At 24.9% G+C, this 9,179-nt stretch overlaps 1 long non-coding RNA gene across 1 annotated transcript; it reads right to left on the minus strand.

Annotated features, from left to right (window-relative positions):
• Nucleotides 1–4,201: 4,201 nt before the first annotated feature.
• On the minus strand, nucleotides 4,202–6,462 carry LOC149054961 (uncharacterized). The gene is made up of 3 exons (XR_016192195.1): nucleotides 6,344–6,462; nucleotides 6,013–6,241; nucleotides 4,202–4,607 (listed from the first exon to the last, which is right to left on the minus strand). It is a non-coding gene; the product is annotated as an uncharacterized LOC149054961 (long non-coding RNA).
• Nucleotides 6,463–9,179: the final 2,717 nt, after the last annotated feature.

Raw genomic sequence — 9,179 nt, forward strand, 5'->3', positions numbered from 1 at the left:
TCAAGTATAGCAAATGCTTATATAAACATTCAGTGAAAATTTCAAGTACCCGCAATTTTCTGGACGACATTTTTTTCGTGATAAAGGTTGATAAACTTGTAAAGAATTTTTCATTAAATTTTCAAATCTTAGATTTAAAAAGAAAATTTTTTATGAATTTCTAGCTTAAAATGATTTGTGAATTTTCGTTATTTTTACGTATTTTGTCAAAGTTCAAACTTTAAATGTTTATAAAAAAAATTGTGACTGAATGTATTTTATTTTTCAACTGCAGTTTTTAACAATATATTAGAAACCTTGTATTTATTACAATTTCAAGCTTTTCTACCCAACAAATAAATTTTTATCGATATTAATTTTAAAAAAGCGGGTAAGTCGTGTATGTCGCTCTGCTGTACAGTAGGTTACAAGTGGGTTACTGTAATGGATGGAATTAAATTTGAATCCAATGATATTATATCATTGTATACGAAAAACGATTCTGAGCGAAGACGGTTTATCTGTCTAGGATATATTATAGATTATTAAAAATTTTCAAATCTTAGTTTTAAAAAGAAAAATTTTTATGAATTTCTAGTTTGAAATAATTTGAGAATTTTTGTGATTTTTACATATGTTGTCAAAATTCAAACTTTGAATGCTTATAAAAAAAAATTGTGACTACGCATTTCTTTTATTTTTCAATTGCTATTGTAAAAATTTATAATGAGCCTTGTATTAAATTTTCAAATCTTAGGTAAAAAAGGAAAATTTTTTATGAATTTCTAGCACAAAATAATTTACGAATTTTCGTGATTTTTACATAATATGTTGTAAAAATTCAAACTTTGAATGCTTATAAAAAAAAATTGTGACTATGTATTTCTTTTATTTTTCAACTTCTATTGTAAAAATATGTTAGGAGCCTTGTATTAAATTTTCAAATCTTAGAATTAAAAAGAAAAACATTTATGAATTTCTATCTAAGATAATTTGAACATTGCCGTAATTTTTACGTATTTAGTCAAAATTTGAACTTTAAATGCTTATAAAAAAAAATTGTGACTATATATTTCTTTTATTTTTCAATTGCTATTGTAAAAATATATAATGAGCCTTGTATTAAATTTTCAAATCTTAGATATAAAATGAAAATTTTTTATGAATTTCTAGCATAAAATAATTTACGAATTTTCGTGATTTTTACATAATATGTTGTAAAAATTCAAACTTTGAATGCTTATAAAAAAAAATTGTGACTATGTATTTCTTTTATTTTTCAACTTCTATTGTAAAAATATGTTAGGAGCCTTGTATTAAATTTTCAAATCTTAGAATTAAAAAGAAAAACATTTATGAATTTCTATCTAAGATAATTTGAACATTGCCGTAATTTTTACGTATTTAGTCAAAATTTGAACTTTAAATGCTTATAAAAAAAAATTGTGCCTACGAATTTTTAATATTTTTTAACTTCTATTGTTACAATGTGTTAGAAGCCTTGTATTAAATTTTCAAGCTTTTCTACCGAACAAATAAATTTTTATCGATATTTATAGAAAAAAAAACTAATAAAGTTGAAAAATTAAAATGTCAGTAAACAGCTCAAAACAAATCTAAATATTTTGAAAATTTTATCAAATATATAACACGCCTATATAAACATTCAGTCAAAATTTCAAGTATCTGTGTGTAATTTGTTTTAGAGTTACACCAAAATAAGGAAATCGCTAAAAGTGAAAATCCAATGTTGTAAAAATTTAAATTTCAAATGCTCATAAAAATTTAATTTGAATTTCAGGTGGAATTTTTATTTGTGATAAAGATTGAAAAACTTGTAAGGAATCTTGTATTAAATTTTTAAATCTTAGATTTAAAAAGAAAATTTTTATGAATTTCTAGCTTAAAATAATTTGTGAATTTTCGTGATTTTTACGTATTTTGTCAAAATTCAAACTTTGAATACTTATAAAAAAAAATTGTGACTATGAATTTCTTTTATTTTTCAACTGCTATTGTAACAATATGTTAAGAGCCTTGTATTAAATTTTCAAGCTTTTCTGCCTAACAAATAAATTTTTATCTTCGATATTAATTAAAAAAAAACTAATAATGATCGAAAATTTGAAATGCCTATGAATAGTTCAACTTAAGTCGAAATTTTTTGAAAATTGCATGGTGGACAGAATATACTTATATAAACATTAGGTGAAAATTTCATGTATCTATGGTCATTTGTTTTAAAGTTACATCAAAAACCAAAATCGATTTTGTCGAAAAATGAGTGTGCGTAAAATTTCCCGTTTTCCCCTTAATTTTTAGTTTGTTTTTCTCAATTATTTAGAAAAGTATTAAGAATTTTTTACTTTTGACCCCCCAAAGTACCAACTAGATTCACTTTCTGATCGAACGAGGTACTGAAGTCAAAAATCGAAGCATTTTTACTGCCCCAAAACGTGATGACAGACACAAAAAAAAAAAAAACACATCATGGTACAATCAATACATTCATCGCTCCGCTCACAATCTAAAAAACGAATGATAATCGAAAATGGTGGATATAATATAGGTACTTATATAAACATTTGGTGAAAATTTCATGTATCTATGTATAATGGTAATTTGTTTTAATGTTACATAAAAATCAAAATCGATTTTGTTGAAAACTGATTGTGCGTAAAATTCTCGTTTTTTCCTTAATTTTTAGTTTGTTTATTCCGATTATTAATAAAAATATTGGGAATTTTTTACTTTTGACCCCCCAAAGTACCAACTATTCACTTTCTGATCTAACAAGATACTGAAGTCAAAAATCGAAGCATTTTTACTGCCCCAAAAACGTGATGACAGACACATAAAAAAAATACACGCACACATCATTGTAAAATCAATACATTCCTATAGTCTCAAAATCTAAAATGTGAAACAAACAAAATACTTAAGAGTACATAAAACTAAAAAAGGATCGTATACGGTTGAAAAATGTTTAGGTTTAATTTGTAGACACTTATAATAGCTATGGCTTTTTATTAATTAAATTTTTTCGAAATTGCATTTTTTCATTTGTACTTAGGAAACAATTAAAACAATGTCCGAGGTTTTAATTGTATTGTTGGTGAACAAACTTCAGTTACTAGGAATTTAAATACTAAGGGGCAGTTAAAGAAATTAGGTACCTACATTGGTTAATGGTCGGTTATCTAATAAGATTTATAACTGACGAAATATTGTTTTATTTGTTTAAAAACAGTGGTATGTAATTTATTAGTTTAAGTCAATTACGATAAAAATTTCAATATTCTTATCTAATCTTTTATAAGTACGCCTTAAATTAAACATAATAACGGTATCATAAAATAAAATTGGACTGTTGTTTCTAAACCACTATCAATTATTATTGTATTTATATAATATAATAAATAATTTTATACTTTTATTTGTATTTAATAAATTAATTTTCGAATATTATTGATTACCAGCTAAATAAATATGACTGATTTTGTATGTGCACAACCTAAGTGGGTTGTAATATCGTTCATTTGTCTTATTTACAACCTACACTCTTATACAACCATCATTCAGTATGGATAAGATATATTACATATTAGGTATTCTGAATTATTAACAAATAACATGCCTATATTCGTGTTAATATGAAGCCTTTTAGCAGCACCTCCAGATTTAGAAACTCTTATTAATTTTTTTAGTAAATCTAAGAGCTAGCAATTTGTACCTACTCAGTCTTCTGAATATTATCTCTGAAAGGTTGAAAGTGACAAGATTTAACTAAGGTTTATTGACATGTCGCTGTGTGAGTTTAATAATTTACTACGGAATACCGAGTGTTGTGTCTTAATCAATATATTGAGATTTGAGAGTAGCTATTTAAGTCTTTATGAACATTTTTGTTATTACTATTGCGTAGAAGTTATATAGACTAAATCATTGAAATGCTATAAAAGGTTGTTTTATTTTTGAGAGCTTTTCCGTACGTCAGAACTCCGACAGTACCAAATATAATAGGTAATTAATATAATTATTTCCACAAATGGTCTTTGTTTTTATTATTCTTTAAAAAATTTGAAGCTATATGCACTGCCAAATTATTATTTTATTTTGTTTAAGATTTTAACAGGTGTCAAAACGCAATATTGCAATAAATTCATAAATTATCATTGCATTACCTGGTTAATTTCTTAAAATCTAATTGTTTCAACTATAATGAGAGCACGTATTAGTATATTTAAATCATTTGAATTTACATTAGAAATGTATGTTGTTTACATCTTTTTACAATACACATTTAAGTGATGTAATATTTTTTTGTGACGGATAAATATCATATAAATACTGCAGTGGACGCTAATGTGAAATGTACATGACATTCACATATTTTTAACACGTACATTATTGATCGGTTGTATAGCCAGCGAGGCAAGTATCGTACCTATCGTTGAGCAAATGTCGGAAAAATTCCAAGGTTGTTCGGTTATGAATAGCAAATAAGTAAAACGTAATCATAATAATCGAAATACGATTTTCTGAAGAATATTTTCTTAGCCCAACATTTTCAGAATTTTTACTCCGGGTATACTTTAACTTCGAGGTTGAAAAATTGCTTGAAAATCCTAAAACAAAAATAAATAATAATACGTTTATTTTCATAACGAATAGGCATTTTTTTAGATAACATTATCTCATAGTATACAGTGCACAGTTAGTAACTTAAAACTATAATTTAAATATTTGTTTACAGTAAAATATTAATAAGTCAAATTGGTTACAAAAATTTGGTGGTTATTAAGTTTCATGTTATTTTAAATAATATATTGTTAAATTACTATTATTATTTAAAACCAAATTATATTTTGTATTGTTTATCACGAAATTAGTTAAACTGTAAATAAGAATAAATAATCAATGGTAAATAAGTGTGATTGTTATATATTTATATGAAGTAACATAGTTTTTTTCCTAAATATTTTATAGTTATATTCGTTTTAAATCATTGATTTTTTTTCAACCTTTTTTTATTTTTTCTGTGGATACGTATAATGATGTTTATGGCTAGACGATATTATTTAATTGCTATTATCATTATTAATTAAATCTTGTTATATATTATAATTGCATTGTGTGCTGAACATAATACTACCTTACTTGAATAAAATTATGATTATGAGTTTACGGGCACCATGGAAACACTGCACTTGCTTATAGTTAGTAGTAATAGTAGTATAATATTGTACGTCTACATTAATTATTATTTCTATATAAGTACCGATGTCTGATGTGTGGACGATGGACGTATGTATCAATTATTGCGGACAAATATTATGTATTTATTAACTGTTATAGGTCAGGTTACGTTAGTAACCAGGCAATTAAAATAACAGACATTGCTAAATATAACTGTACAGTTTTTGAATTCATTGTTTCCGTTATAAAGAGACTGCAAGTTGTTCCTTTTAAATGAAAATGAAAATTATATTTTCCAAAATATTTGATAACCTACATATGTTTATATTATGAATTAATACTGCGTAATATTTCTTATTATAGTTATCAGTTATGCATAAAATTCTGTTTTTTGTATTTTAACATTTAAAAACAATGTTATTTTATAAAAGTTCATGAAATAAATAATAATGCAAAAGTTAAAGTAGTATATTATGGTCATTATTAAGCGAAAATAGCAAAAAGCCGTATAAGACATATTTCACTTAACATGACAATATAACTCCCCCATATACAATCCAAAATCAATATATACCTACGCAGGTATATAACTATTAAAAATGTAGTTTTCTGAAAGGTCCAAATTATATGTTTTTTCAACCAAAAATCTATACATAACCGTTCAAAATTAATCATATTTGTTATGAAAATGTTATAAAGTTATTATTTAATCTAACACGTTAACAAACGCCTAATACTAGATTAAAATCACTATGCTTTGAAGCTTTGAATAAATAGTGCTCCTCACACGACTACACATTGATATTAGAACAATTAAATTTGAGTACTTCTTACATTAAGTAATAGAATAATCCAATCACTACTCTTCTATTAGTGTGAAGGTTGATACTCCAGAAGTCCAGACCAGACATAATATTATCTAGGAGAATTTTAAGGTCTGTAGTGCTAATTTCTTCAAATTGTTCTTCATTCCATATTCCAATATGTGAATACAATTATTTATTAATACAGCAATGAGCAAGGCCTGCGTATGATGAAAATAGCCAATATCCGGACCAGTATTCTTAAACACACAAATTAATTTTGATTATTATTTTTTTTTGTTATATAATAATTTTCAAATTGCCGATTTACAATTTATTAATAAAGTTATTGTATACATTACCTATAAATATTACCGCATGTTTTTATAGTTTATGAACATTTTTTGTCCCTTGAATTTCATTCAATTAATTACCATATAATTATGAAAATGTGATTTCGATTTGTTTGAATAAAACTTAAACATATTAATACCATTTTATAATATCATGTAATCATATTAAATAATTATGATATTATGTAGAAAAAAAATAATAAAACAAGTTAATTATGTATTAATATGATATAAAATCTAATATATTAAAACACTTAATTTATTTAAATACCTATATATGCGTACATGGGTACATCTCATTATTATATCATCATTTAACGGTAGATTTTCGTACCAATTCGTATTTAATTGTTATTTTCTCCAAACTTTAATCAAATTAAACAAGATGTTATCAATCATGTTTGAAGAGTACACGACTTTATCTCATATACACGGGTCTCTCGATCTCCGACCCCTACAGTGTCTAGTCGCATTTTAATCATCTGATTCTGATATTCATTGTATTTTATTCTAATATTAATATTTAATGTCGATTACGACTTAAGCTTTCAAATAATCGTACTAATTATCATATATTATATGAATATTTAGGTTTGATTGCTGAATTTAATATTATTTTATACGTTTTATCAAATTTCTTTCGGCATCGTTCCTTTTTTAGTGTAATAATTTGGTTTTTTTTGTTGCGATACATTTTTCAACTCTCATATCTCAATATAATATGTGCGTTGTTATATGACTTTAGGTAAAATCAATCTCAGCTATAAGTATTACATTTCCGGATGGTATATACGCTATAGTATACTGATACCAAACACACATTAAATAGATGGATCGGAGGGTATAGGTATATAGGTAATAGGTCTAAACGTTCCACGCCGTTCAGATGAAATAATTTTTGTTATTAAGTTTCATATGCACCACATCGGTTTTATTGCGTACTCGGCGAAGTGACGACGTTCAAGGAGCATACAATGATAATTAATGATGACATAAAACACGATAACTAGAAGAAGAAAAAAAATATTGCGCACCAATTAATAAAATATAATCTTGAGTAATGAGTATACAACTTTACATGCCTTACGATAATATTTTATTGCCTATTGACGACCAATTGATTTTAAAATTGTCTACAACGTAGACGATAAGATGTTCGCGCCATAATTATTACACTTCGGTACAGGTACCTACTTAATGAGTCGTCATGATAGTTGACAATTTTACGTTCAATCAAAATATATTATTCGATATGCAAATCCTATTCGGTCGTGGGCTTGCTGATTTTCACGGTTTTTCTTTTAAAAATATATTTTATAACAGTATTTTTTTCAACCAAGATATATCACTGAATAGTAAGGTTAGGTTAGGTTAAGTTAGGTTGCGTATTTGTATACAGAGCGACCAGAAGTTTGACCCCGAATGTGATGCCCATTTTTTCCTTTGATGTGAATTTATTCGAGTTCTGATTTTCAGAATTTTCAAATATAGCTCTATTTAAGGATCTTATTTTAAATTATTTAGATTATAGAAAGAGAGAATTTCCTATGTCGATAAAACTTATGTTCATTTTTTTAAACAAGAACCGATTTTTTACTGTAAATTGTTTAGCTGATGTTTTTTTTTAATTGTAATGTATCTAAATTAAACTTTGAACGAGTAGGTAGTTTCTAAGTTATTAAAATATACAAACCAATGATAATCCTTAAAATAGTTTTACAAAAAGATATGATATCAAAAAATCGTGTTTATATTATATTATAGGTAATGATTTTTATTTAAAAAATAGTTTAAAATGTTTTTAAATCGAAATCAATTTACTCAATAAAATATAAATTCCATATTATCATAGACACAATTTTGAATCAATCAAAAGCTACTTGTAACAGTTTAAATTTAGATATATTAAAACATTAACGTCCTCAGAACAGTCAATAAGTTGATATTTTTATTTGAAAAAATATACACCTTTTGTGGTGTAAAAATTCTATTTATTTAAATATTGGGCGTGAGAATATTTTGTGAATTATGTTATCATATATGCTAATTCTAACCAGCCAAACATAGAACATTATGCCTTTATGATGTTATTTAGAAATTACATCATTATTGTTGTTCAGCTTTTTTAGAAATGTAACAATTTTTCTTAAGTAAGTACTTCGGAATATGTATGAACACATTTTTTTTGAAGTATTTAAAACGTTTATCTTAAAATGTAGACGTTTGCTAATGGAATAATAATAAAATTAAGTATTTCATAATCATTATATTATTAGAAAATTGGTTGCTAATTACAAAATTGAAAATCCATTCAATATCAATCCTGCATAAATTAACTGTATAATTTATAATTTTGTTTTTAAAATCACGTAAATGATGTGTATTCAACAATTTCAAATATAAAATTAAAACAAATGAATAAAAAGATCCAAAATGTTGTGCACAAGATAGAATAATAGATAGAATTTATATATAATATTTTGATGCTGTGTAAATATTTCTAATTTTCGTTGATTGTTATTTTAATATCATTTAGGTTAACATATATATTATGAAACATTTTTTTTAATTGAAGTGTTTAAATTGTATCTGCGCGTTAAACAATTTCAAAATATTAACGCCCTCCACCTTGGAAAAAAACAAAATGACTTGATTTTCATCTATGTTCTAATGTGTTCAAAATAAAATATGTATTCATTTGTTTATTTTATATACAGGCGTGAGTCCTATATAAAACATACAATTATTATAAACAAAGAGGAGCAAAATATAACATACATCAAACAATACATATTATTTTTTTTACTGTACAAAAATACATCGAAAACTATATCATTATAGTACC

This window comes from Diuraphis noxia, unplaced genomic scaffold (assembly GCF_037042655.1).
Source record: "Diuraphis noxia isolate RWA-SAM2 unplaced genomic scaffold, SU_Dnox_SAM2 contig0005, whole genome shotgun sequence".
NCBI classification, from domain to species: Eukaryota; Metazoa; Arthropoda; class Insecta; order Hemiptera; family Aphididae; genus Diuraphis; species Diuraphis noxia.